The 27,826-nt window shown below is 39.4% G+C and overlaps 1 long non-coding RNA gene across 3 annotated transcripts; it reads left to right on the top strand.

Annotated features, from left to right (window-relative positions):
* The first annotated feature begins 6 nt into the window (after positions 1-6).
* LOC310911299 lies at positions 7-14,378 on the top strand. Of its 3 annotated transcripts, XR_014590488.1 has the most exons (7): positions 7-87; positions 4,239-4,323; positions 4,439-4,563; positions 6,993-7,141; positions 8,862-8,939; positions 10,603-10,695; positions 11,262-14,378. It is a non-coding gene; the product is annotated as an uncharacterized lncRNA (long non-coding RNA). The 3 variants fall into 3 exon arrangements; XR_014590487.1 differs by lacking the exon at positions 4,439-4,563; XR_014590486.1 differs by lacking the exons at positions 4,439-4,563; positions 8,862-8,939.
* The last annotated feature ends 13,448 nt before the right edge of the window (positions 14,379-27,826 follow it).

Here is a 27,826-nt window from a genome sequence, read left to right as displayed (position 1 = left end):
TCTCTGTACCAGATATACAGAGATGGAAGTTGGCCGGGGACTGAGGACTGACAGCTTGAGGACTGACTGGGCGTTGGTTTGGTGGTGGTGAGTAATTGTTTTTCATTGGCATCACTTTTTCTTGAGTATAATTTCTCTCTTTTTTTGGTATTATTATGGATCTCAGCTATGCCCAGTTTTGCCTGATGTCTTATTGTTGAAAGAAATGAGGTGCAACAGCAGATGCCTGCAAAGGAAGGGTGCCTAGAAGGTGTCTACAGTGTGCTGTTTGCAAAGCAGGGTAACAATTAAACAATTAGTGCAGTGGGATTCCTCTGTGAGAGCCCTTCAGGTTTTTCACTGCTCTTTCTTGTTGCTAAATGCAATTGTTTTAGCAGTCTCTCCTTTCTTCAACTTCATATCTTTTCCCCCTTTGCTCTTGCTGCCTGTACACCTTGTTACTTAAAACACTTCTATGACCAGAAATTGGCCACCCTGTCAGATGCCAGCTTTCTTCCCAAAGGCTGGGGAATGACCTCAAATATGGCCAGGGCTGTTATAATGTAAACAAACTTGTAAAATTGTTCAAGAGGAAAAAGCCAAGAAAATTACTAGCAAGTAGCTTGTGCTTTAGATTAGCTTAATTTGTTCAAGTCAAATCTGAAGCTGATCTGTCTGGCAAACCTACTGATGCCTACATTGTCAAAATACATGAGACAACATTTCATTTCTCCAAATTTCCATTAATTTCATTGCCTTCTTTTCTTTTTTTTACCTCCTACACCAGAATGACATTTTTGAAGTGTACTTTTAAAAGCATAATTTGATCAAATGATCCAAGGGAACTCCCTATATCTATTCATGATTTAATGCTAGATCTGCTCTAAAGGTTAGCATGCCTGACAATGAAAATTGGTTTAACACCAGTTATTTTTAAAATAGTAATAGAGTGTGTTTTTTCTGACCAGAACTGTATCTTGCTTACACAGCTCAATGAGAAGTGTATCAAACAAAGGCAGGGGCCTGCCACGTGTGGTAGTGGGCATTCTGAGCATCTCAACCTCGACCAGAGCAGCCCTTGTGACCTTGCTGAAGTCAGTCATTGCATGTGTCCTTGTGTGAGATGCTTGTAGCTGACTTCCAGATAACCTTGAGGATACTGACCAAGAATTCACTGGCTGGCTGATTTATGTTTCAGTATAGTAGATATTCTGTGTTCTGAAAACAAACAGGGTCAGCATCTGAATCTGAATTTCTTTGTCTTGCCTTTCTCTTCTCCATTTGGAATTTTATTTTCCAGCTCAGAGCACATGCACTAGAAGCCAAATAAATAAATCTCTTTTATCAGGTTAATATTTTCATCCTAGTCCTGGTTCACACCCATGTTGGCTTTGGGCTCCTCTGGTTTGTACCCATTTGTCACTCTTCTCAAAGGGAAGAAAGAAACTTTTGGTATGGGTGCAGAAGTTAGAAGAGATCTGTGCCGAATAAGAGCGAGAACGCAGCTGCACAAGACTCAGCATACTTCTCACAGACAAAATGCAGTGAAGGAAAAGATGACACTTTAGGCTAAATGAGAGATCATTATACAACACTCTTTCCATTCTGCTCGTTCTGGGGAGGAATATATACATGTGACAGCAGCACTCAGGACATGAAGAGCTACTTTGAAAGTTGATGTGTTTCCCAGTGTTTGAGATGAAGATGGAAAGTAGAGAGTGAGAATATTGGGTGTCCTTGCAGAGGTGCCCCCCAGCCACAATAATGTTTGTGAAGCTGTCATGCTTTTCTGTTCTTAACAAGAAAGCATCCTGGACTGGTTCAGAGCAAATGCAGTTTGTAGGAAGCATTTCAAACTGATGTTCTTCCCTGAGTAGGGAATTTTTCAGGGGTCTGGCAGAGCCAGCTGGCAGCACGAACAGCTCAAGCTACAGCAAGGAGACCCAAGCACAACTACACAAACTTGTCCATATTCCCTTGTACGGTGCTGAATTGGGAAGGCATGCAAGGGAGACCTGAAAACCTTAAGGCAAAGGACTGCTCTGTGGGCTGCTTGGCCACACAGGTGTGCATACACAGAGTGGTAAATGGGAGCTTGTGCAGGGTTTGTGCTGTACTGGGAGAGCTAACTGGGCTTTGAAAGGAAGCTTTACCCTTTCAAACAGACCAAGGTAAATGATAGCTGAGGGAGTTACACAGGCAGTTGTGTTCTTTACACTCAGCCTCGTGTTCTCAGAGGGTTTTGCTCACTGCACTGCCTTGTGAAATACAGCAGTAAAAGCCTGTGACCAGAGGGAAAGTGGTAAGCCAGTGGTAGCACTAGATTAAAACAGCAGCATGCAAACTCACTGACCTCTTCCTGAGTGGTAACCTCGAGTGAGAGCTAATTCACTGGATTGATTTTATTCAGCTTGTCCATGAGAAAATAGAGCACAGCAGCATTGACTGCAACTGGCCAAAAGTGCTTCTGAGCTTCAGTGATCTTTACAGTGCTTGTTTCAGCTTCCAGGTTCTTAAAGATGTTGGTGATGTTATGATGAGCTATTAGACTCAAAGGGTGTCTGTTTGGCAAAACTGTACAGGCAAAAGGCAAAAGAATATAAATTACTCTAAGAATTTATTGTTAGTCCAATTAATATTTTAAACAGTCTAATATCAAAATTACTTAATGAGTATAGGAAGACCTCATTAAAAACAGAGTTAAAGTTGCTACACTAAAGATGCCCTATTCTGTGGTGTTGCACTTACTCCCCCAGTTCTCCTTTGGGTCTTAAGACTGGTATTCCTCAAAAGGAGTGGGGGAGTATTATGATGAGTTATCACCAGGATTCGTGTATTACTCATGGGAGAGGGATGTCTTTCTTCCAAGCCTAGTGTCTGCTTGCTTTTAGTTTTATATGTTGTCTTAACACTATAATCTAACTGTGATTAAATGGCTGATTTGTGTCAAATGTGTCTGCACTATTCCCCACAGCTGACTCTAGAATTGTAGGCAGTTCAGTTCACAATGAATAACTATTTGTTATTACCCTAAACTAGAGTTAAACTAAAACAAATCTAGTCAAGAGTGCCTCACAGCTGGACAATTGCTATCACAGCTAAACCAAGTTAAAATCTATCTAGGCCAAGAAAAACCCAGAGCATTGCTGAGTCCTACACTGTCACCTCAATACAAACCCTGTTCCTTTTTATTAATAATGGCAAAATCACATTTATTGGGCTATAAAGTCACTTTGAATAGTCTGTGAAATACAGAGCAAGGATTTTCAAACCCTGCTATGACTGCAGTCATGACTGAGCAGCAGATCTTGGAAATATTCACACTTTCCTAACTTCTCTTGAATTAGAGTAATTTAAAGTCAGATTGACTTGTATTTCTTCATTGCCATCAGGAGGTCAGCTAACAAAAGTATTTGATTTTCATTGCCAATGTAATTTGCCCAGTCAGCAGGAATACTGTGACTATTAAACTGAGAGCTATAGTTTGTAGTGCTAAGTTAAAAATTCTTGTAGCTGCAGGACACCATAGTGTAACCTGATAAAGGTATAGGATAATTAGGAAACATGCTTGAATCTAAGATACAGACAGGCACTAGCCGGCAGGTTTTATGTGAGGTAGTTCACAACAATTTCTGAAGTTCAGTCTCTACACAAACACAACTAGGTCTCATATATATGATTTGAGATTGATCAGAAACAGAATGAGAGATGTCATAGTCACCACACCTGTTTAACTTTTGAGCTAAGTAATCATCTGAAGACTGGAAACTAATATCTTCACATCTCTATTAAATATTTCAATGCTATTTGTTGGCATTCTTCTGAAAAGAGTCACTGAATATTCCATTTCCTTTGGCAGACTGTGTTCACAGATGCACATCTCTAATAACAGAAGCACTTGTTATACATTTCCAAAATTGTCTGATCAGCTTCCTACAAACAAGAACTTTTCTACCAACTTGATAAATGATTATGTATTTTACCTATATGCAGTTTTCACCATGTACAAAATTCAAGATGCTTTAAAATACCTCCCATACAATTGTACATAAATGATACGTTTATTTTAAAAATGTGATTTTTCAATGGCAAAAAAAGGAGAAATATATATACCTTGTTGATCCATCTTTTATTTTGTTTTAAAAGCACTCAGAGTTTCAACTGTACTTGTAAATAAATAAATAAATAAATGTATATATTAATGTTACAAGTGTAGCTATTAATATCTAGGTGGTCTGTTAAATGTGATTACTCTACAGAAGAAGACATACAGAGCTTGTCATCTGGAGATGAGGGAGTCACAGCCTTCCAGGGATCCTCTGCCAATATTTCACCACTCTCATGGTAAATGATTTTTCCTAGTCCCTGGTCAGACTTTCTCTTGGTCTGAGTTCTGCAGGTTGCCTCTTTCCTGTTCTTGTGCACATCTAAGGAAAACCTGTCTCTGTCTTCTTTGTAGTCTCTTGTGAAATATTTCCAGACAGCAGTAGATCCCCCTGCCCTCTTTGCCTTTTCAAGGCTGAAGAACCACAGTGCCCTCAGCCTCTCCTCACAGGCTTCCTGCTACAGCCTCCACTGGAGTAGGTTAGTATCTTTCTTGTACTGTAGGAGACTCAGTAATTAAATTTACATTTTTCATTTATAACATCTATTTTTTGTTCATACACTTACTGACAGTGTAACACCCTCAACATCTTCTATAGCTGTACCTTCTTTTTGAGTTTTGTCCTGTTTGGTTTAGTTGAATGTGCTTCTACCTCAGCTGCCAATTTTGTTCTCTGAAGTCCAAATTTATCCTTGCACAGCCAGTTCTTCAATTACCTCCCTTGCCACTAACCAGACAACCTATGTTTCAACATCTGCAAGAATCTGGAACCCAAGGGTATGGTTCCCTCTGAAGAGCTGGTTAACACGCTGCCCACGGACTAACCAAATTTAGGACAGAGAATACCTAGAGGAGAGGATCCAGAATTTTAAAATTACAAGAGTAGGAAGGCTTCTCTGAATTTGACTCTGTAAAATTTCTGACAGCACTTGTCTCTGCCGTGCTGCTGTAAGGAGTGCTTCTGAGTTTCATCTTCAAGTCACTGAGAACAGAGGATGCACAGGACTTAGCAGAAATTATTCTTCCTTTTGAAGGATCAAGCTCTTGAAGAACCCCCCACTGTTAGGAATATGACCTCTTCAGGTGCTCAAAATTACTTAATTAGCATTATAAACATTATAAAGAACAAGATCATTCTAGCAAAAGGTAATAGAGCTGTAATTGCAGGTGTTACAGAATTTAGTACAAAAGATTTGTACTAAATATTTGTTTTAAAGTGTTTTAAAAAGCTATATAAAGAAGGGAAGGAAGCAAGCTATCAGGTAGTGGTTTTTTTTTTCCCTCTCCATGTTTTTGTGAACTGAGACTGGAGGGAACACATAACAAGCACCTTCCTATTAAATTTGCCCATGACATAGTGCAGCTGCATGTAGTGTGCAAGAACATCTGTTGAATCATGACACATGCAGAATTCCCCCACACTGAGAACGTGACACTATACTGAAAACAGTTCAGTTGTGGAAGCAATATAAATACATTTCATATAATCTTTCTCCACCTTCTCCTCCTCCTTATCTTTTGAATCATGTTAAAGGCAGGATTCTGTCACTTCTTCCCAGCATCAGTAAAAAAGTATAAAAGTGACTAAGCATTTCAGAATTATGCTCCTCTTTCTTAGCAGCTAGGATGCAGACATTTCTTATCTGAAGAAACAAAAAAGAAAAGAATAACCAGTGGCAGGAATGCACTAGACAGACACCAGAGCTTACTCCAAATGGAACTTGACATGGTTTGCAGATGCAATTTAACTCTTGAGAAATCAAAGGGTGATTTTCTGTGTCAGCATCTCGTGTGGTTGTTCAGTTCAAAGTGAGCAGCTGGATTGCTGCCAGTCTTTACTTCACCCATGTAAATGGGTGAGCATGAAGTACTGTGATACGTGATATCACAAAGTGCTATAGAAAAATATGTCTAAAATCTATAGATTTCCAAATAAGGGGAATCTCCTTGCCTGGGATTTTGTGAGTTCCCATAGTTTATCATTCAAATGCAGCTACAGTAGAACTTGGTAGATGACCCTTTAAGTTCCACATGGTCATAAAGAAGGACTGTGCCTTTTTCAAAATCCTTGAAGGCTTTTTCTAAAAATTATTTTAACAAAATATTTGCTTCCTTCTTCTAAATATTCTATTGTTTGCTTGCTAAAATAGTTTCTCTGCAATCTTTAGATTTTAGAAGAAAGAAATTTTACAATTGCAGTGCAAACACTGATTTTTGTAATGACTGAGGTTGTCTAAATTTAGACAATGTGATGATAATACCATGACAAGGCAAACAGATGCATGTTATGATCATCATCAACTTGTTTCTTTCAGTCATTAGGACAGCTCAGGACTGATAACTATGTGAAGCTCCAAGATAATTTCCAAATTTTTAATGCAGACTGCAAGGCAAGCATGAAGCTACAAGAGCTAGCCGTCTTGGTCATAATTTTCAGCTCCTTGCCCATTAAATTCCTGCAACCCAACTGCAAAAACACTACCCTTATGACGTATTCCCACAAGAATTTTATTGATAGGATACATTTTTTGTTTACTTGCTGATACTCTTCGGTCAAGTTCTTTGAACGCTTGCTTCACATATCACCTGAAAAAAACTTGTTTTCCTATTTCAGAGAAACATACTGTCCATAAATGAGAAAAGTTTTAAAGCACTGTCATGACTGCAAATATATGCAAGCACAACTGATATCCCCTGATGACATTTGCTTACTTGTAAGGGTATATTTATCTCTTAATTAAATTAGATACGATTCCTCATTTAATAATACAGTGACTTTCAACATCCACTTCCTGGTTTGTGTGTCCAGTAACTGCTTGCACAAGATACACAGGCATGTGCATCAGCACAGCAGAAAGGAACAGCATACATCCTGCAGAGCTGGAAAATGCCTTCATTAACTTTTCAGTATCCACAACTTTCACATGGAGAGGTGCACATCCGGTGGGCAGATGTAACTGCAGTCAGCTGTAGCCACTCCAAGCTGGAAATGAGTGTCTGAGCATCCTGCTCCCTAATCCTTCCACTGCAGTCCCTCTGTTCTGGCTGGTCTCTTGGGTGAGTGCTTAAACAGCTTCTTGTAGTCTTGGGCTCTAGTTAATAATATAAACAGTGGCACAATTTTTAAGAAGTTAGCACTGAGAGGAGTTGTGGAAAAATGTACCAGGGAAAGCTTCATTTATGTTATATGTAAAATGGAGCACTAGAATTCCCCTCTTGCAGACTTGACTTTAAATAAATTAAAGAGTTTTGTGGTAATTTAAAAAGTTTTATTTTATTTTCCTCATGATGGAGATTCTTGGAGGGAAAACACATACACATGGATATATTCACCGTGGATAAGTGAATTGAAAAATAAAAATTACGAAATAAATTCAGTTAGTTTGGTTTAGACCCAAAGGAACAAAATTCAGCATCAAGATGAATAATACTATAGCTGATCTAATTCTTTTAGTTGTTTTTCTTTGCTTGTATTTTTGCTGCTGTGTCTTGTTTATAGCTTCTCAGCCAGAAGAATATCCTGAAGCAAATTACTGTCAGAAGCCAAGAAAGGTATCCATAATTCATCCTAAAGCACTGTCAAATTAATTTTAAAGTAATTTTTCTGCTTTTTGAGTTCAGGCTGAAGTGGTAAGTTTGCAGATCCATAAATCAAGCCATATGAAATAAAGGAAATACATACCTCATTTAAAATAGTCTGTTATCCTACTTCATTGTAAGCATAGTTTTTATTCATTAAAACTTCAGTTACTAGGAAGGGATAAAAGAAACAAATTTATGAGCTGTATTCTGTACAACTGTACACATCTGTGTTGTGACTCCAGAGCCATCTCCTGGGCTATAGAGAAGTTTTTTGAGACTTCTTATAATAGCAGAAACTAATTTAGATTGTGTATTCATCTGAGCACTTTGAGGAGCTCATGTGTATGTTTGTGAGTTAGGCTGGGGCTGTTGAGGCCTGTAAAAGGCACACTGTGCTGTGAGGTCCCCTGCATTTGCAGGTGCTGGTGTGGGGCCCTGTGCAGGTGTGCAGACACTCATGAAATGTCCTCAATTTCCAAATGTTTCCAAACTGACCTCACACATCTTGAGTAACAGTGAAGCTGATTCAAGTTCTTTAGCTGTAAGAGACACACTACAGAGCAGGTGTGGAAACCTTCTGTGGAGAATCACTGGTGAAAAAAATCTGGTGAAACCTGTGTCCCTGAGTGCAAAACAGCAGCCTGGCAGCAAGTGTGAGCATGGCCTTGTTTCTTCTCTTTTGCACACTGGGGGAATTGTGCAGAATTCCTTGTTCCAGGGCTCAGTTTATTGCACAGGAATGGAGCCCCAGTGTGTGTTCTGGCTCAGAACTGCCACCAGCAGCCACTGAAAGCAGCCATGTTCTGAATCTCAACACACCATGAAAATCCTCCTTTAATCAAATGCTCCTGGGGAAGCAAGAAATTCAAGATGCACTTCCAGCCTGGGCTGGTGCTCACCACTAGGCCAGTACTTGGCATGAAGAGCTTTCTGCTTGTCAGTGCAGCGTGGGGGTCGGGGGACACTCATAGCAAGCAAAACCAACAGAGGCAGCACATGAGGTAACGTGACAACACGGGGGCAGCAAGAAAGAAGAGGCAAAGGTACAAGACTGAGTGGGGCACTGTGGTAGCTGGATTAGAAAGCATTTTACTTCTCAGCTTGAACTGTTTAATTAAGGAATTTCATAGCAATTTTGACTAAGCTTAATGAGTAACAAATTCAGTGCTCTGGCTCACTAAATTTTTTCTTGCAGTCTAAATAAGCTGCAGAGCTCAGAGCTGGAGGAATTCAGTGCCTTAACAGCACTTTCTCTCTCCAGCTTGCACTGTAGGTAAGTGCTGTCCTGTGGCAACCTTTTTGGGGTCAAGTGATTTAGAGAGCTTAGACAAGGCTGGGGTTCAGGATCCCTATATTCAGACACAATCCTGAGTAGCAGAGGCTGTGAGGAAATATTTTCTGACATTTACTAGAGGATCAGGGGAGGGAAGGGAGGACTCAACTACAGGAGACATAGTAGGTGCAGCTAAACTAGAAGGAGGGGAAGGGCTCAGGAATATAATGAGGAGGTGGGGGAAATGACACCGGAATAAAAGGGTGAGTATATGAGATACACACTCATCCTGGCCTTCCTCTGTTCAAAGCACTCCCTCCAAGGGTGGGTATAAGACTTGAATAGAGGGGATGGATGTCAAAATATTTCCATAAGGAATATAGTGCAATAAATCAGAGAAAAAGGGCAGAATGGAGGCAAGGAGCAAACGGTAAGAGAATTATTTTAGTTCTAAGTGAATGATTATGTCTCCTGAGTGATTACACATCAGGATTGTGGTGTGTTGGGGAAGATTGTTCAGCTAGATAGGAAGGAGTGCTCAAATTGCAGTCATTGAACTGTAGTTCATGCAAGGGTGCAAATAAGATAAGAAAAATAGACAAGTAAAAATCCAGCTGGAGTCAATGCATCTTGGGCACTGCAATCCTTGTGAGTTAATGTAACTATCATACAGGTGTAGGAAGAGTTTTTAGAGGAGGCTACTTTGAATACTTGTAGAACATAATCAGAGAGAGAACTAAAGAAGAAAATAACAGACTTTTAAAAATACTCTGAACATAACTTGCACGTACTGGATTAAGTACAAGATCAGTAATTTCCTCCAAGTTTTTGCCAGAACAGGACCACCAGCAAGAAAAACCTTCAGTATGATACACACCTATAGAGTCATCCCAGTATGGGGCTGGTGAAAGACAAAGGGTACGAGGCCAGTATCGGGTGTCCCATTCATTATACTGCAATGAATGGAAAGTAGAAAAGGGGCATTAACACCTTGGGCAGTATCAGGCATTCAGAAGAAAGTGAGTTACCATGTTTCCTTCATAGCTCTGCATCAGTTTTACTCTCACTGGCACTTGATTCAAATAGATCATTTTATATATTGAAAAGGATGTGACTTTTATCTAGTTTTTCCCCGGTGCTGAGGTTTGATCTTATGCCAATGATGACTGTAAACGTCAGACCAGGGACTTCTTATGTGGCCATATTATTGCCAGGCACTGCTGTCACTTTTCTATTTTGCAATTGTCGTAGCATTTATCCACTCAGTGACTGGATCAAGACCTTTTGTTCCTGGAATAGGGACCTGGAATAATAAAAGTTAAGTTTTAAATTTCTGCTTACAGAAGCTAATATGTCTCAGAATTTACTCACTTGTTTTTATTTTGAAAAAAAAAGCAGCATTGCTGGGAAAAATCTATTTATCCTCACTTCACCCAAAATTCAAGGGATAAAAAATGATGACGTTTCCTGCACTGAATCCAACAGTCCTTCTTTGGCCTCCAAGATCTTACTGGGAACTTAGTAGTGGAGAAGTTCAGAACTCATCTTTGCTCCATGTGGAGCAAAGTCAGCAATTACTATGCAAACTATTGCCAGTTATTCTTTCAGATGTTTAAAATTACAGTTATATTGCTTTCTTTATATGCTTGTATTTTATCTGCAGGTGTTTTATGAGAACATGGACCTACATGTCACAGTACCTTATTTCCATGGGTTCAGGGAGACTCTTTTAACACTCCCAGCTTCTGCTGCCCAGGTACCTTCTGCTGAAGAAATGCTTTCTTACCGTGGAGGGTCAGTCACACAGTGCTGGTTGGATTATGTGCCGCCTGTTACGTCCACAAATATGTGGGAATATAGCAAGGAAAAGAGAATAACAAAGCTTTTGTAGTTTGCTGTCCCTGACAGTCAGTGTATTAAGCTGGAAGAAACTACAAAACCCTTGAGTTATTTTGCTCAGCAGTCCAGCATTCAGGGACACCCAGAGCATAGGGATGGTTGTTGCCAGTGGGCGCCATTCCCTCCTTCCCCAGCTTGGCTTTCTGGCCAAAGTTAATGATTCATAAGATTCTGCACTGATTTCACTGTGAGCTTCCACATTTGCATAAGTAAAAGCTTCTGCAGGGAGATTCTTAGTGAAATTACAGCACAAAACATTGATATTATATAATTATGGTAGTTCATCTTAACTTAAATGAAATTGTTACTTTAAACTTGCTCTAAGTGGCTCACAATGTAACTTTTGTATGACACACCTACAAAACAAATGAGTTAATCACAATATGTGTCATTTTTAATTTTTCTCTTTCATTTTTCTTTCAGTCATTCTCTCTTTGTAATTAGCATGAAGACTACCCTTCAGTCAAAACTAGCCACCTGGAAAGTTTCAGCTTGTAATATGCAGCTTTTTTTGTGAATTATGAATGTGCAAAAAAGAGACCTTTCTCCTTACACCCACTTCCTTGCATAATTCAAATATGAATGAATGAATTTTATTCAGGCTTGCCAAAAAAAAAAAAATCATATTTCAGCTGATAACAAGCATGAAAAATTCCACATGAAAGATTTTTTTTTTTTTAAAGAATATTTTGAGCATGGGAGAACTGCAGGTTAAGACAGAAGTCTCAGTGCAGCCTTAACTATAACAGTTGCTATCAAGCAAATACTATATCCAAGCACTAAATCTTGCTTTGTGCTGCCCTGGTGCACAGTAGCAGGGACAGAGTAGAATAATAAAAGCTGTTCCCCTTATGCAAACAGCAGGGCACAGCACTTGAAGAATACAACAAGAAGGTGAGCCTGACTACTGTTCTGGCTTGCTAACCATATTCCCAAGGACTGTGGGTTAGCTGTCACCTCTAGCTCCAGTCAGATAGCAAAATGTACTTCAAACACTAGCAAAGGGAATGTTGTGGTCCTTCCCACAAGAACATTTTACCAATTCCTTTCCTCCAAATGTACTGTTCTGTTACATAAAGTATTTGAAGGAAATGGCATAAACAGCATCATGGTTTAACAGGTCAAAAAGGGAATGGAATCAGTGCCAGGTATTTCTCTCATTAACTGTGTATTTAAAAAATATGTATCTGTGAAGAAGGTATTATCTTCTCAAAGCAGAATGAAATTCAGGCTCATGCCAGTACCACTTTGAAAATAAACTGTCATAGTGAAGAAAAGTCACCATCTGGAACATTTCTGCATTGTATTTTCCTCTTGTTCCTAATAATGCTTTGGTTATAAGTTCAGCTCTCCTTTTCTACTCAAAAAACAGGATTAAAACTTCCATTCATTTATTATGTGTTTGTTAAAGAAAAAAAGCCCATTACAGTGGCTAAGCAGTAGTGAATACTAAAGTATTACCTTGCAGATTCACAGATCCACATTGATTAGAGGATCAACAGACAGGATTTGCAAGTGGCAAGCCTGGACATAAAAATCCCTTTCCAGTCTAATGTGAGTTGATTGTTGCAAGTTGAGCTTGGCAGCAAGTGACCAAAATTGAGTTGTCAGCATCCTCCTGCATAGTGGAAGAAGTTGTTGCTTTCTTGTGCAGATGCAAGAGTTTCTGTGGGAAAACAGAACATAATCATGGTTCTGAATGTCTCTGTGGATTGGTAATGTCTCTAATACATAGATCACTTGTGCAAATTCAGTCCCAGCTGGATGGGAAATTATTGAAAATGGTTGTTGTTTGATTGATATAAAATGAGTTGTCAGCTTGATTCAATGCCTTCAGGGCAGATGTCCACAGCATAATTGGCACCTGTCAGAAGCAAAGAATTCCTTGGTACAGAGTAACAACTATTCATGCAACCACCCAAAACAGTCCTTGCATGCCAGGGCTCACAGAAGAAGGCAGAAAAAAAAATTACTTCTGGGCCAGATCTTTTATGCCATAAAGTCAATAAGAGATTTGACGTGACACTTGGTGCAAGCTTTTCCCAGGGATCCTGGCAAGACACGATCAGCTTTTCTGCTGTTTGGTCAACACTTTCCCTAAGAATTAGAAAAAAACTCCCATATTTGGTTTCTTATTATTATTTTCATTGTAAAGACGTGTTTATAAAGACCAGTTAGCAAAAAAACATTTACATGTTGGCTTCTTATTAAAAATGCTGTGAATAATTTTATTTTTATATTTCTTGAGGAATTCTCCTCACAACAATAAAACTGGAGAAATAAGGGAGTGTCTTCTCAGCAAAAAATAAGGCAAAGAAACAGCCAGGACTGACAGTACAGCAGTGTCAATATTACACTGTTTGCTAAGAGTAAACAGTGACCTATTGTTTACCACAGAGTAGATTAAAACAGGTTTTTTTCCTGTAAGTCATTAAATAGCTGTCATATGGTTATTACTGCCTTTGACCAAGTGTGGTACAGCTAACAACAGGAATGAATTCTATTTCCCATCACCGATCTGTCGAGCTGGCCACCTTCTTCATGGGGCTGGTGCTTTGGGAGGTACTAGCTGAAGGACTTTCCATTAAAACTCATTTTACTGTCTTCATCTAGCGCATGGCTCAACTTTCCTTCTTTCCTTTCATCTCTGTTTCCTCCTTTAGATTATTTTTCATTATGCCTCCCCCCCAGCATACCCACACTTTGCCTTTCATCTCTCTATGTATGCTATTCCAGCACTTGTCAGGCCCAGCAGGAGGCACATGGGAGAACCAAACAATATGATATGTTAGGTGGAAGAAAATATTAGAACAATCATTTATTGTCACACTTTAAAGAGGTCTGCTATGTTATTTATTTTATTATTCTGTATTAGGTACATGGTTTAGTTTTACAGGCATTATTAATCACTAAAATACATTACACTTTCAGCCAGGACGTTAACATTTTAAATGCATTCATCTTGCTTCTTTAAACAGAAACAATGGGTCTTCTGCACTGCCCTCCCTTCCCTTTAGTCAATAAATCCTTTCTATTGATTCAGGAAATAACTCTCAAACCCTGTTTTATATTTTAAGTTCCACTAGCTACACTCAGCCATATAATTTTGCTCAATAACAAATAGATCTCCTATTTTTGCTGTTTACTATGTGTTTGGTTATCAAACTCAGCTTGAAAGTATTGGGTAGGAGAGGACAAAACCTATAATGGCTGTGAGCCACCATGAGAGATTCCCTAAATGAATGTTGCAATAAAATAAAGTATCTGTAAAAAGTGTATGTGTATGTGGGTCTGTATAAAAAGCAGTCTCATCAGTAGATGAATGATAAATGAAAAAATCCATCAGTGAATATGGATTCCCTTGAGCCAGCCTGGATCAACAGACGATATGGATTTTTGATAATTCATGGCTTTGCCATTATTTATTTTCTCCTGAAATACCCATTGCAAATCTCAGGAAGATAATCAGAGAATTATCATATTGCTTAACTAAGTAGTGCAAATTGTATTAGATTCTATGTATCCCAATCCTGGGCAGAATCATTAGCGTTGTTTAATTGTTACAAATAAAGTCATCGCATGTTAATAAATTGCCTTCATTGTCAATATCCACAATCGACTACTTCCCTTAATGTTCATGGATAGGTTAGTTACCAGGTAATCTTACAGCTAAGATATACCACAATGAAGCAAAAATGTAAGAAAATGCAAAGGTCAAAACCATGTTTCTATTATGAAAAAAATGAATGATAATGACATAATTTTTTCAGCTCATCAGGTTCTTTGCTAAGTGCCTCTGTTATTGCCAGATCAGTAGTGTATAACAAAGAAGTGCTTTCTGTAGGCTGCTTCATTAGCCTGCCCTGTAGGACCTCACCTCAGACCTTTCACTAATCTGTTGGCCAGCTCAATAGCCTTGTTAGTTCTATTCACTTCTTCCTGGCAGCGGATTTTCTCAGCTGTGCTCTCTCAAAGGCAGTGGTTAAGGCAGCCAGGATTGTGTCTAGTTCCTTCAAATAAAAACAGTAACAAACAACTTTGGACATTGTAAGAACACATAAAAATATTTCTGCTATCCCATTTTATATTGCTGAAAGTTAAATTACACAGTGCAAGAAAGGTGTAAACATTAACTGTGCTCAGAATTTTGTTAAGGTTTTGGTCCAAAGGTGGGTTCAGGAAAACCTGGGAAAAAGGGGGACTGGTCTTCTGATTTCCCCCAGTTGTTCAAAACAGCCTTCAAAATGAAATTGCAAACTTCATCTTGTTTCAGCAAAAAAGGAATATCCTCTTCTCTCTGAGGATTCTGAAGTGAAATGAAATGTATTTCTTATTACAAGTGTGTATCTTCTATAGGAGATCCCAAACTTGAAAAGACAGCTGTTTGGAAACTAAAGAAAGTAGAAGGGTTTAAATATTATAGACAAAATGCTTGAAAATGCACAAGTCGGTGCTCTTTGCTGACTTTTTCAGTTATATTATGCTTCCCAGTGCACACACTGTTTCTGAAAACAGCCTGAAATCCCCAGCCACCTTAGATTTGGGAGAAAGCAGCTCAGTGTCTGGTACATCAAAACATTTGAGCACACAAACAGTCCCACTAGGTCAAAGCCTTGGTTATTCCCAGAGGGAGGAGTGGAAGATAATTCAGCATGGATGACTGAGCATGAAGACAAGGCAAGAATGACGTGCAACTCCAGAGAGTCACAGGCAGAGCACCCAAGTGACTCTGAGTGCAGAGGATGAACTGCCTGGGGAGCTGGTAATGGGAAGGTCAGAAGGGTGCTGTAAGGCCCCATCATAGCAAGGCACTCCAGGATGGGTGTCACTGGGTGCTTGAGAACAGAGCCCGTGGCTGGGGCTGGGGCCATCCGTACAGCCAGAGAAATTATTCTCTCCAGCAGCAAATATGTATTCCCTTCAGCCTGGCAAATATGTGTCCATGCATCTCTACTGAAGTCAGTAGTATCCCCCAGGGAAAGTCAGAGCTGAGCACGGCTCCTGGGAGAGGGCTGTGACTTTATCCCAGCCCTGCTGCTGACAAGCTCTGTGCACCTTTGGGAAGGCCAAGGGGTGCCCCAGGAATCTCCCTAGGGAAAAGCTGAATGGGTGCCTGCAGTCTTCCTGCCTTCGAGGACACCATGAGAGGGAACCTGTGTGTATAATAGGACATTAAAAGGAACTGTGTGATGGGACAGGTGGCTATTTTATTGGGAAGGTTTGGAGAAATTTGGAGTAAATTACAGAACAAGCATTTCTAAACAGGGCTCAAAGATACCCTTTATGAAGGCCCCAGCAGTTTTGCAGCACCTGCAGGGGCTCAGGAGTGGGCAGGGTGGGGACAGGTTACCCCTGCTGCTGCGAGCCCCCATGGGAGGGGAGCACGGGTGGCACCTGTGTAGGAAATGTGTCCTGTCGGCGGGGCCGAGGCACACTGACTGAATCCTGCTCTCCTTCCTGCACAAGGGAGATCCAGGCACCGACTGAAAACTCACCATGCATGAAGAAAAGCACCTGCTGTGGTTCCAAGGCACATTATGTGGCTGCAGAGGCTGGGCATGTGATCCCATAATTTACCTGAAACTGAAAAATGTTAGTGAGTGATGAATTATACTGACAAATACCTTTGCCAGTATTACAATGAATCATGTGGGAAATACCTCTGACAGAGGAAGGTATTACCAATAATTTCATTTTAGAGGCTTCTAAAATGACAAAAAAAAAATATCTTTCTTGATACATCTAGTTGTCCTGACTCTAAAATTCATATCTTTGAGCCAATCAGGATTTGAGCTTTCCCCAAGACTTCTGTCTTCCACTGCAATACATTCCTACAAATATTGTTGCTTGATATGTATATACGTTGCCTAAACAGAAATTAAGGTTGTCAGATGGATAGCAATAGGTCTGTCTTTGGGTGAGATCAAGGACCAGCACTTAGGCACTGAAGCTAAGGGAATGCAGAGAGAAAAAAAGTGGAAAAGCTACCTGCTGTTCTGAGCATGGATGCTGCAATGCTCATGCTGGGGAGCAGAACTTGCTTGAAGATTTTTTAGAGGTCGTTCAGGAATTAGGAAGGATTTTTTTACTGCAGTTTTGGCTCTACTGAGCCAGGCTGAAACACATTGTGTGCTTCTCTGCCCTCAGACCATTTAGCGTTTGGCAAACCTTCCTCTAAAAGAAAAAAAATAAAAGGAAGTGTTGGAAGCAAAAATTTAAGTGGAAGACAGAGACATAAAAGAACACTGTGTATATATACATATATCTCTGTGTGTGAATATGTATGTGTATTTGACATACATACATATACATACATTAAACATGTATGTTTATGGTTGAACAATAGAAGAACAATTCCAGTTCATGAAGGTCAAACTCAGAACTTGTGAAAGGTGCCAGAGGCAGTGAAAGCGCTGGCAGGAGCCATATGGGGAACTGGAAGTTGCCAGCTCCTCCATCTATTTTTTTAGGGTTTTATCGTATGAAACACTGTGTGTCAGAAAAAGTATGTAGTAGCATACTGTTGGGTACCACTTCTTCCCTCTCATCCTTTTCTACCTCATGTGCAATACAAGCCCCCCTGCCCAGTGCCTTTACTCAGCTGGCAAGTTCTCGGTGATGTGGAACTGGTTCGGTCAAGGACAGAGAGGCCAAACTGCAGGTGAATAGCAGAGCTGCACAGAATAACTTCCTATTCAAATGGAAGCCCAGAACAATCAGGCCCTTAATGTGTTACAATTCATTTGACTATCCACATTTTTGACTTTCTGTAAATAATGTACTAAATGGATAAAAGAATATACCATTTTTCCTTCTTTCCTCTGAGTTACCGATAACAAGACAAGTTCCTTCCCTTACAGTTTGTGCATATAAATGTGATTAATGTAAAAAAAAAAGAAAAAGTGCCAAAATCTCTTTATCTTTCTCTCTCTTTTTTTAAAGCATTGCCCTTTTCAAAACAAGGGGAAATTCAGTATAGTTTCAGTGCCACAGTGATCAAACAGTGTCACATCACTATGGCAATTGCTGCCCAGGCCAGGAATACAGATCAGCTTTAATTGTGCAACGCCTTATTGCTGGTGCATGTCAATCAGAACCTATGAATTGAGAAAAATTTGCTCTGTTCATTCTGTTAAATGATGTATCCAATTAAACCTGTTAGAATTCATGATCTTCAGTCAAGGTTAAATGAAAGTAGTTACTCCTGTCAGCTAGGTGATTAAATGCTGCCTACATCAGGCACATTTATGTGCAAAATTAAAATTTTGGTATAAAGCATGAATCTTTATGCATGCCAGTTAATTATCTTGCGGCTCCTCCATTTATTAAATGCCCACTGCATTTCTTCTTAATCATCAGCTTCCTTTCAAAACTTATTTCATACACTACATTATACCAAATTTCAATGTTGAAAATTAAACGCTTTCTCAATGAAAACTTCCTCTTTTCAAGGGTTTGGCTGTTGCTATGTTACTAAAGATGGCCATTAACAGTTTTTGAGTCATTGTGCAGAAGGTCTATTCGTGTTGTTTTGCTCCATTCTGAGAGAGCGTTACAGGAATCCCTCGAGTTGCTGCTGTGGGGCAGTTTCTCCTCCCCAGAAGGATCTGAGTTGTGCTGCACATCAGCCAAGGCCGGCACTGGGCGAGGCAGCGGCAGCGCTGTCTGTGCCCCGGCCGGGCCGGCTGCTCCTGCGGGTACCGCAAACGCCGCATCCTCCGGGCGGGGCTCGGCCGTGCCCTGCGCCCAGCGCTCAGGGGGTCGGCCTCTTCCCCTTCCCCCGCCAGCCTCCGGAGCTGTCTCACAATTCCCTTTGGCTTGGCAATCCGATGCGTCCTGTTTGCCCCAGGCAGCTCACATATTGCAATATCATATTTTAATTAGAAGAAAAATTATGTGTTGCGTGCTTGAATTAAATTAAATTGCATATTTATATTTATAAGACACAGTATTGGCAGGATTTAAATGCTATATGAATTGAAGAACCAGAATACAGGTGTATTATAGTGATTTGTAGCTGAAACATTTGCTAGAAATGCACACAAAGCAGAGCAGTACCAAATGCTAATTTAATACCCTAAGACAACACTGTGCTCTTGCAAGCACAATTTCCCATATTCCATGTTAGCATTTATCCCCTTTCATTATGAAAAGGTATTAAGAACCTTTGTTACAAACAAGCAACATAAAAAATATGTCATACCACTTCACAACTACTAATGAATAATATCATTTAAAACAGACTGGGAAATAAACTAGTATAACACATTCTACTCCACTAGTACTATAAATATTCGCAAGGTTGTTATTAAAGATAAATGCACACAGTAATTTTCTACTTGTAGGTTTTACAGGTATAATTTTGAATCATACAATATTTTTTAAAACACATCACAAGGATGGAAACCAACAAAAAGACTGACTGGCAGCAATTCCTTGTGATCAATAGCTGACTTCTCCATCTATCTTTGAGGGCCCACACAAATTACATCGTGGCAGTATGAACCTTCAAGAGGAGTGATGTGATTAACTTGTTCAGGGTCACAATGGGGAGTGCCTGATGATGAGGATTTTACACCTGTGGCATTGCTGTTCTGCAGCCACATTTCCAGGATACATTCTGCAGCTGCCAGCAGCTGCCCTGAGGTGCTGCCACGGGGAAGGAGGGCTGTGGACAGGCCAGTCTCAGCTCCATATCCCTGAGGGGCAGCTCATTTTGTCCTCACTGAGATCCGAAGCTGAGACCTCTGTTTCACAGCAGGTGAGGTATGAATGTTACACAGAGATCTGTGCCCAGCTGAGCCTTCCTGGGAAACCCTGGTGCAGTTGCAGCCGTGGCTGCCCCAACCTTCCCAGACCACAATAGCCTCCACCCCAGGCCTTGGAAAGCAGAAAAAAACACCCCTCCTCTGCTGCTCCCCTAGAGCTACAAATAATGGACTTCTCTTTCCTGGCAGCCGCAGAGAAAACCACAGATATTTTTTCCTGTTTTGTTCAGCAAATATAAGCTGTAAGTTAAAGCCCACTATCTTTAGATACCTCAACAAAAGAGGAAAAAAGGGAATCCACACTTAAAGAGAATAATTCCTTGGGGGCTCCTACAAGTGATGGCGATGTGCCAGGGAAGGGAGCTGGAGAAAAATCCTCTTTGCAGGACTCTGGGATGTCTATTGCTGAACTGCTTCAACTCACTTGAACTATCTAGAACTCATATTTAATTCTTCTTCTTTCTCTACATGCTCTTACTTTCACCCCAGTCCTCCAAAACCAGATATCATAAGCTGTGAACCCCAGGCCCAATGTGCCTTAATGTTACCCCATGAAAAAATACTGGCAGGACAATTTATTTCTGCTCAAAACAATTTCTCTGTCCTAAAATTGTGATTGTTAGGTTAGCATCCCATTGAGATGAGAAAAGGAAAGAGCTGCACTTTTAGGTTGTGCCTAAAATTTTAAGGAAGGCAAGCTGCACTGATTTATCCTTGACATACTGTTTTATACCCATAAGAACAAAAACCTTCTCTTTAGTGGCAGATTAAATTGTGCAGAAACGGACTGACACTGAGAAGACAAACACTGCAGTCTGCTTAAACAGGCTGAGTTGCACATCAAAGGCTGCTTGGCCACAATATAATATGTGTGTATGCACACAGTTTTGGTTTATTTGGTTTCATAAGCAACTGTATATTTAAAACACATATAAAGATCTAAAAAAAAAAATACATGGAATTGTATCTTCTTAATAGATAGATTTGTAAAGAATCTCTGATTTAGAATATATTAATTTTCAGGAAACTTGCTTAGAAAGTAATTAAATGTGTTTTATCCATTAATTCTCTCTTTTTTGTTGTTTTGCATTATGCTACAGAAACAAAACTGAAAACTATGGAATGGAAGGATTTTTTTAAACTGAATATTATAAATGAATAGAGCAAGGGATGTTAATGTTTGTCATTTTCCTTATCTGTACACATGAATATGTTATATGCTCATTTCCATTGCAAATGGAACAACAGAATGATCATTGCAAACTGAAATATACTGTACATTTCATTTCTTCATTTCTTTGAAAATACCACTGACAAAAATAATCAATTGCTAGTATTCTTGTTCTAAAGCTCTGCATCTCATTGAAGGAATTAATGGTGTCCATCTGGAATAAAGCATGTAGTGTGTTCTGGAGGGTCATTATTATTCACTGCTGAAACAAAGTCAGCCTATGGAACCCTGAACCATGACTGGGCAATTGTGCAAGGCACTGTACAAATATGTAGTCATCCTGTTTCTTGCACACCTCTCCTGCACCTTGCTCACAGTTAATGGAACAAAAAATGTATCATAGCTGTGAGGAAATACTGAAGAAGGAAAAGAACTTTCTGAGGTACAAGACAAGCTTGTCACAAGGACAAACCTGAATAAAATGTCAGTGATATATGTAAAGTCAAATTAAGAGGTTTCTACCCATCTAAGAAGTGAGGTTCTGGAGTAGCATTCCTGTAGGAGCCATGGGGCACAAGAAACCTCTCGAAGGTTAAGAAAAAAAATCACTCTCTTTGAGTCTTTTAGCTTTTTACTACTCTGTATTTACTTTGCAAAGTAAAGTAATGTCTTCTTCTCATTTGGTCACAGAGATTTAAAAAATACAGTGAGAGGTAGTGCCTAACCCAAAGTATTTTTTTTATCATCATAGACAACACAACCAAAGGAAGATCTGTAAATGTAAGCATCAACTCTGAGCTAAAAATGACATTTGAAGATAGAGTGAAAAAAAACCACTAAGGCAGGCAGGAGGACTGGTGGTGCTCAGATAATGATGAGGCTCTGTGGGACAGGAAACAAAAAATATGTAGAATAAATAGGCAGGAATAAAATTGTAGGATGAATATAGGATAGGAAGGTAAACTGCATTCTGCTGAACAGAGTGGGACTGACATCCATGTACTCTTGGTCTTACTGCTAATGGGACAGTGGGTCACATCCTGAACCCTTACTTATGCAAGTAATTCCACTAAAATCAATGGGAACCATGACTGTAATGACTGTTTCCATGTCTCCACTAGGGATTGCAAGGTCAGGTCCATTTTCTGTGCAATATTGGATGAATGCTAGAAAATCAATATCTCTATTGAGACTTCTTCTTTTGGAGTAAAAATATACCTGGACCATTTTGAGTTCAAATGTTCATTGTTCCTGGGTGTTTTTATAAATTCCTTTTGAAAGCAAAATGGTCAAATCAAAATGGAGTGAAATGCTCATTTTTCTGTTGTGTTTTACAGCTTATTGTTATACCTAGCTTAGTAATGCCATGAAGGTTAAAGGCAACTTCATAGTTTCTTTGTATTTAATCTTTATCTGTTAAAAAGAGACATTTTAGTTTTAGCAATTCCCTCTATTCAAATGAGTCAGGGCTGAGGGATAAGTGTGGAGAAAGAGAATGACAGTCTATTATTTTAGGAATTTTGTTATTTGATGCAAAACTTTCTGGTCTTTGCCAAAGAAAATTCAAAGGAAAGGGTTTTTTTTTTTAGTAAAAATATTTTGGTGCAGTCATGGAAATATAAACCATTGTTATAAAGCATTGTTTTGGTAACATGGAAGAAAACCCTACTCAATTCTGTTCACATTACAGGTTATTGTCATACTTCAATCACCATGGAGAAACTTCAACTATCATTTTGTTTAAAATGCCTAAACCTAGCTTGGGGTATTTATTTTTAATTTGCTATAAACTACAATTAAATCAACTTGTAATTGTGTCCAAATAGAGTTTTCATATTGAAATATGTTAAATTCCTGTGTTTGATTCCCTTATACTTCAATCGTGGTGGGTCAAAAGGAAATTATGATTAATTCAAAGGATATAAGTGAATTACTTTAAGGATTTTCTAACTGATTTATGTTTTTTCTGCAGGCACTTGCTGGTTTGAATGAAATTTTAAGATGGATGTCATTATGTTGGGGATGTGATCAGCTTCATGTCTGGCATGAACAGTAGTTTACAAAAGAAGTAATTTCACAGAAAAAAACAGCTAATTCCTAATATATTAGACGCGTAATATCCACCAATTAAAAGACTTACAAATAGTAATTGGTGTGTTTTTTCTCAGAGACAGTTCCTTGAAATTTTGAGAAAATACATCCCAAATCCATTCTGTACCTTGTGCATTCGGCTGACCCAGCTCAAATATTTTTCCCAAGAAATTTCATTCAACAACATTTAATGGAGGGATCGGTTCTCTTTCAATCCAGATTAATGGGAATTATGGATGATCAAGAAATAAAAATGCTTTGATGCCCAGGTTTCAGCTAAGGTGATTGTATTTCTTCTGGACCAGTCCAAAAGTACAGACTTATCCTAGGATTCCAGCTCAGCTGGATTTACTGGTGTGCTGGGGAGAAATCCAAGAATGTGTTCAGTCCCTTTTACCCACCTCTGCAGGGCTTGTTTCCCACCTGCTGTGTGACACATTAGCCATAACTTCTTCCCCTCTTGCACCATTGCACACAGGACTGTGGTTTGGCTCTGTACTGCTAACAACATTATTGACAAAGCAATGCTCCTAAAGTATAACACAACGAGCTGTTGTAGCACTTACTTGTGGAATAACGTGCACTTTTCAGATACCCCATGCTTCTATTGGTTTTGGAGCTGTATTACTCACACAACATATTTAACTAGCACTAACAGCCTCAGAATAGAAAAAACATGTAATTGAAAATTCAGGAGAACAATTGGTACCACTACAACCTCACAAAAGCACAGCACAAAACTACAGCAAGTAGCACCTGTGTCTTCATGATGGGCTCTGCTTTACTTCATTATCTGATTTTTATGTTATTATTGCAAATGGAGTTAGGCCAAACCCCGAAGCAAGGGACAACAGTTTACATTGAGGTTTTTAGGTTTTTAGCTAACTGTGCTGCCTACAGGATAAGATTAAAAATATTACAATTCTTGGAAAAGTATAAAAATTAGGCATCAAAACAGGTCAGATACTTACATATATCTTTTTGATGTACTCATGTGATAGGAGAGCAGATTGATAAAGGACAGAAGAAATGCTAAATATGCACCATGACAAACAGTGAAAAATTAAGTATTGTAACTAACATTAATTACACTCTAGTAAGATGAATAGGCTGCTCATCATTAATGAGAATGTACACCTTTGTCTAAGTTTCACATCTACCTGTGATAAATGTGCTAACAGCGATAGAATACATCATAGTAACATTTGAATTAACAGCACACTAATAGATTGACATACAACTATGAATAAAGCATTTAATCATAAACATTATACCACACCCAACAGCAAATTTTCTTTTTTGCATATATATCAAGAAAATGTATAAACAGTACAATTTTATTTCAGTTTATGCTAAGATAATCTAATGGTATTACCTCATACTATCCTAATATTTGTAATCCACACTATTAGATACTTACATGGTGGTTTCTGGGAGACGTTCAGGCAGTATAATTAAACAAATAAGGGAGATTTCTGAATCGATCTCAGGACAAACTACCCAATGACTCTTGCCCGCGTGGCAGGGATGGAATACTTAAACAATCTTCATGATGGGTTCACTCAAATGGTTATGAAAGGATTACTTAAATTTACTTTTAATGAAAATTGAAGCAGGCCTGATAGCCTACATTTCTTATCTATATCTTCAGTAGCCTTCTCTCCTGTGTTTCCAGTGCCTTTTTCCTGGCCAGGAAGCAGAGGGGTGATTGAGCCAGGCATGCAGCAGGAATGGCAAACACTGCAGAGCCCAGAGCTGCAGCCACCCGAGGCTTCCCCATTTGGAGCAGTTGGGATGTGCAGCTGCCATGCCATGCCATGCCATGCCATGCCATGCCATGCCATGCCATGCCATGCCATGCCATGCCATGCCATGCCATGCCATGCCATGCCATGCCATGCCTCCACAGCAGCCCTAAGGCGAAGGTCCCCCAGGTGATAATGCCAGACACTGTCCTTGTTCACCCACCGCCCTCTGAACAGCTCCTGAGGCACCTGGGCCTGGGAACCTCTCCTGTTTCCCTGGGAGGAGCCACCTTGCAGCATGGCTACATTACCTAATGGCACCACCGAGGGCACAGGGAAATGCCCGTGCTCTGCTCCAGGGACTCAGCCTTCGCTGAGCACACTCTGCCCCTGAGGAGCTGTCCAAGGAAGCTCAAAGCGCAGCTCGGTTACTCTGCTCCAGCATCGCACTGTTCTCCCTGGCAGAAGAGCCCGAGGTGCCCTGAGTGATAGGTGAGGGATGTTTGGCACAGAGCCAGAGTGCACAGGCAGCAGCTGGCACAGGGATTCTTCCTCGCTCAGGGTCAAGGCTCCAAGCACGGCTGGGAAGGGAGAGGGCTGGATTTTACTGCCCTGCTTCTCTCGCACTGCTCCCAAAGTCTCCACTTAAATGAAGGGCTTGGCAGGCAGAGATAAGAAAGCAGAGGGAAGGAGAACAGGAGGAATCTCGTGGCTCAGTAGCAGCAAGCAGGGCTCTGCTACAAGACTAACAAATGGTGTAAAGACCAACTGTAATTCACAGAACAAACATTTTGAATTAGTTAAACATTGCCAAGAGGGAATTGCTTCAGCCTAATAGTTTCCTGAGGATCATTCAAACAGTGCAAGCTCATCAGTGTATTTTTTATGTAATTAAGCAGATGGTTTAAAATCCTTTAATTACTGCCAGGGCTCACCTAGGCTGCACAGTAGATGACACTGGACTTGTGTAGTGCCTGGTATAAAATACTGAGAGATATTATATAAGCAATGTATGAATACTCAAGCTCAGTGACTCCATCTGCATGGACCACAAAAAAGCTCTGCAGGTCAGCATGCCTATGGACACAAATGAAAAATCGTGTTTGCTGTCATTCTTGTGAAGCATACTGTGCCAAGACAGCTTGTGCTGGTGATCTGATGGGGAAAGCAAAGCAGCATTCCAGGGAGAAGGAAGTCCTCATGTGCAGAACAAGGCACACACACGTGGTCAGAGCACTTAAGTCTAGCTTTTCCCTTCTGTCTAAACTGACAGATCTCTCCAGGACAACTGGAAGTCTTGAAAACTAGCGTAGGGATTTCAAACTGTTTGTATGTTTTATACTGTTCTACTGCCACACTAGCATACAAGCCAGCAAGATAATACAGTATGACTGCACTGGTAGCTGCCATACTCACATTGAAAGCATATATTTTCTTCTTTGTTACACTAAATGGTACATTACCTTGCTTTCCTTTGCATTCCAGCTGGCAACTTATTGATTAGGGGAACACTTCTGGGCTTCTCCTTCCTATGTAATAATCTTTATAATTTCACATTTCTAAATGCTAAAAGCACACTAATGCAAGTGGGAAGAGTTTCCTCTGCTATTTCACATACTTAAGGAGAAGATGTTATCGATTCATATGCTTTACTCTAGAAGTGCTTTGCAAAGGCAATAAGTATTATTATTTTCATTTTAGCAAGAAGGAAAATGGCACACAGATTGCCCAAGGTGACCCCGCAGATCAGTGAGAGAACCAGGATTAAATTCAGATCTTTTGGGTCTCTGTGCAGAGACTCTTCTGCTGAGCTATTTTTGGAAGCCTCTAAATGAAGCATAACCATGACACACAACCCAGTCTCACAGTCTAAAAGTAATTTATGACATTCAAAATTTTTTTCTCTAGTATTTTTTAATGGCTGTAACTATGAAGTGAGTTCTTTGCAATAGCAGAAGAAGAGCTGAAAGAAGAAAAATCTCAAAATTTTGAGCTGAAGAAATTTACACTGCTTTAACTCCTACCTCCTGGACTCTAATGATGTTAACTCAAGCACTCTGTGCAGCAGCCACTGAAATTTTCTTGCACAAATTTTGAGTTGAACTCTGGGTCATGAAGGCAATCTTCTTTTACAGTTTTAATAATAATTGCAGAAGGGTATTCCTTATCAAAATTAATAGTTTTGCAGAAATCGATTTACCTAAAGAAAAAAAAGGAAATGGTGTGTGGAGATAGTAATCAGGGAACAAAATTTGAAGCTTGTGGAAATTTCGATATGATCCAAAAAATACCAGCTTGATAAATCATGAGTCAGTACCAGAAATGGTAAAAAATTATTCAGAAATGTTTTTCATATATATTTTGATTATCAGTTTGGATATTTCTCTTGACACTGAATCTGCTTTTCTTTCCAAACCTTCCCTTTACTGAAGCTTACCTTCAAATACAAGTCTTTCTTTACTAATAAATTGTCTCCTGCTCTTTTCTCTATCTCCCTTACATAAATACAGTATCCAGGGGTTTAACTAGCAAAATCTAAAAATTATATTAGTGGGGGGAAATTGAATAAGTGACCTTACACACAAAGAAAGCAAAATATATTAATGTATTTAGTTATTTTAAACTTTTGTTACAAAGAAAAAATTTGCAGGCTTATTCTGTGATCTCAACAAGTCTCCTGAGTAGTCGAGCAATTTGCTAACAACAGCCTCAACAGAGAAAAGATAACTTTTCTTTTTTTAAAAAGATTCACTCTACATGCAAATTATGCAAATATTGTACATCTCAATAACATATTTTACAATCACAGTTTTAAATGTCTGTGATCCTGGAGATATTCTGGTTGTTCCAGGATATGAGAAACAATTAATCTCTGGACAGCAACAGCAATTAATTGGACTAATGGCTGGTTTACTAACATGAACTCCACTTAAAACTTGCAGTAATTAATTTTTGTTATTCACCAGGGACTGCTGCTTTTCAGAACTTGTTCAGTAAGGAATCAAAATGACAAAATTATTTATAATACATTACTTTGCAGAAGCATAACTTTTCAATGTTTAATCTAAATAAGGTATTAACTCCAGTGGGTCGATCATTAACCGAATTTTAAGCAATGACTTGATTTATTTTATTTTCTTCATTGATCAATAGACAAAACAGTCTTTCAAGTAGTGGCATGACTAATCCCTAGGATAGAACTGATTGCTAAAC

The sequence above is a fragment of the Zosterops lateralis genome, assembly GCF_965231275.1.
Source record: "Zosterops lateralis genome assembly, chromosome: 7".
In the NCBI taxonomy this organism is placed as follows: domain Eukaryota; kingdom Metazoa; phylum Chordata; class Aves; order Passeriformes; family Zosteropidae; genus Zosterops; species Zosterops lateralis.
The sequence above is the reverse complement of the archived record's forward strand: the minus strand, read 5'-3'. Positions and strand labels throughout refer to the sequence as shown.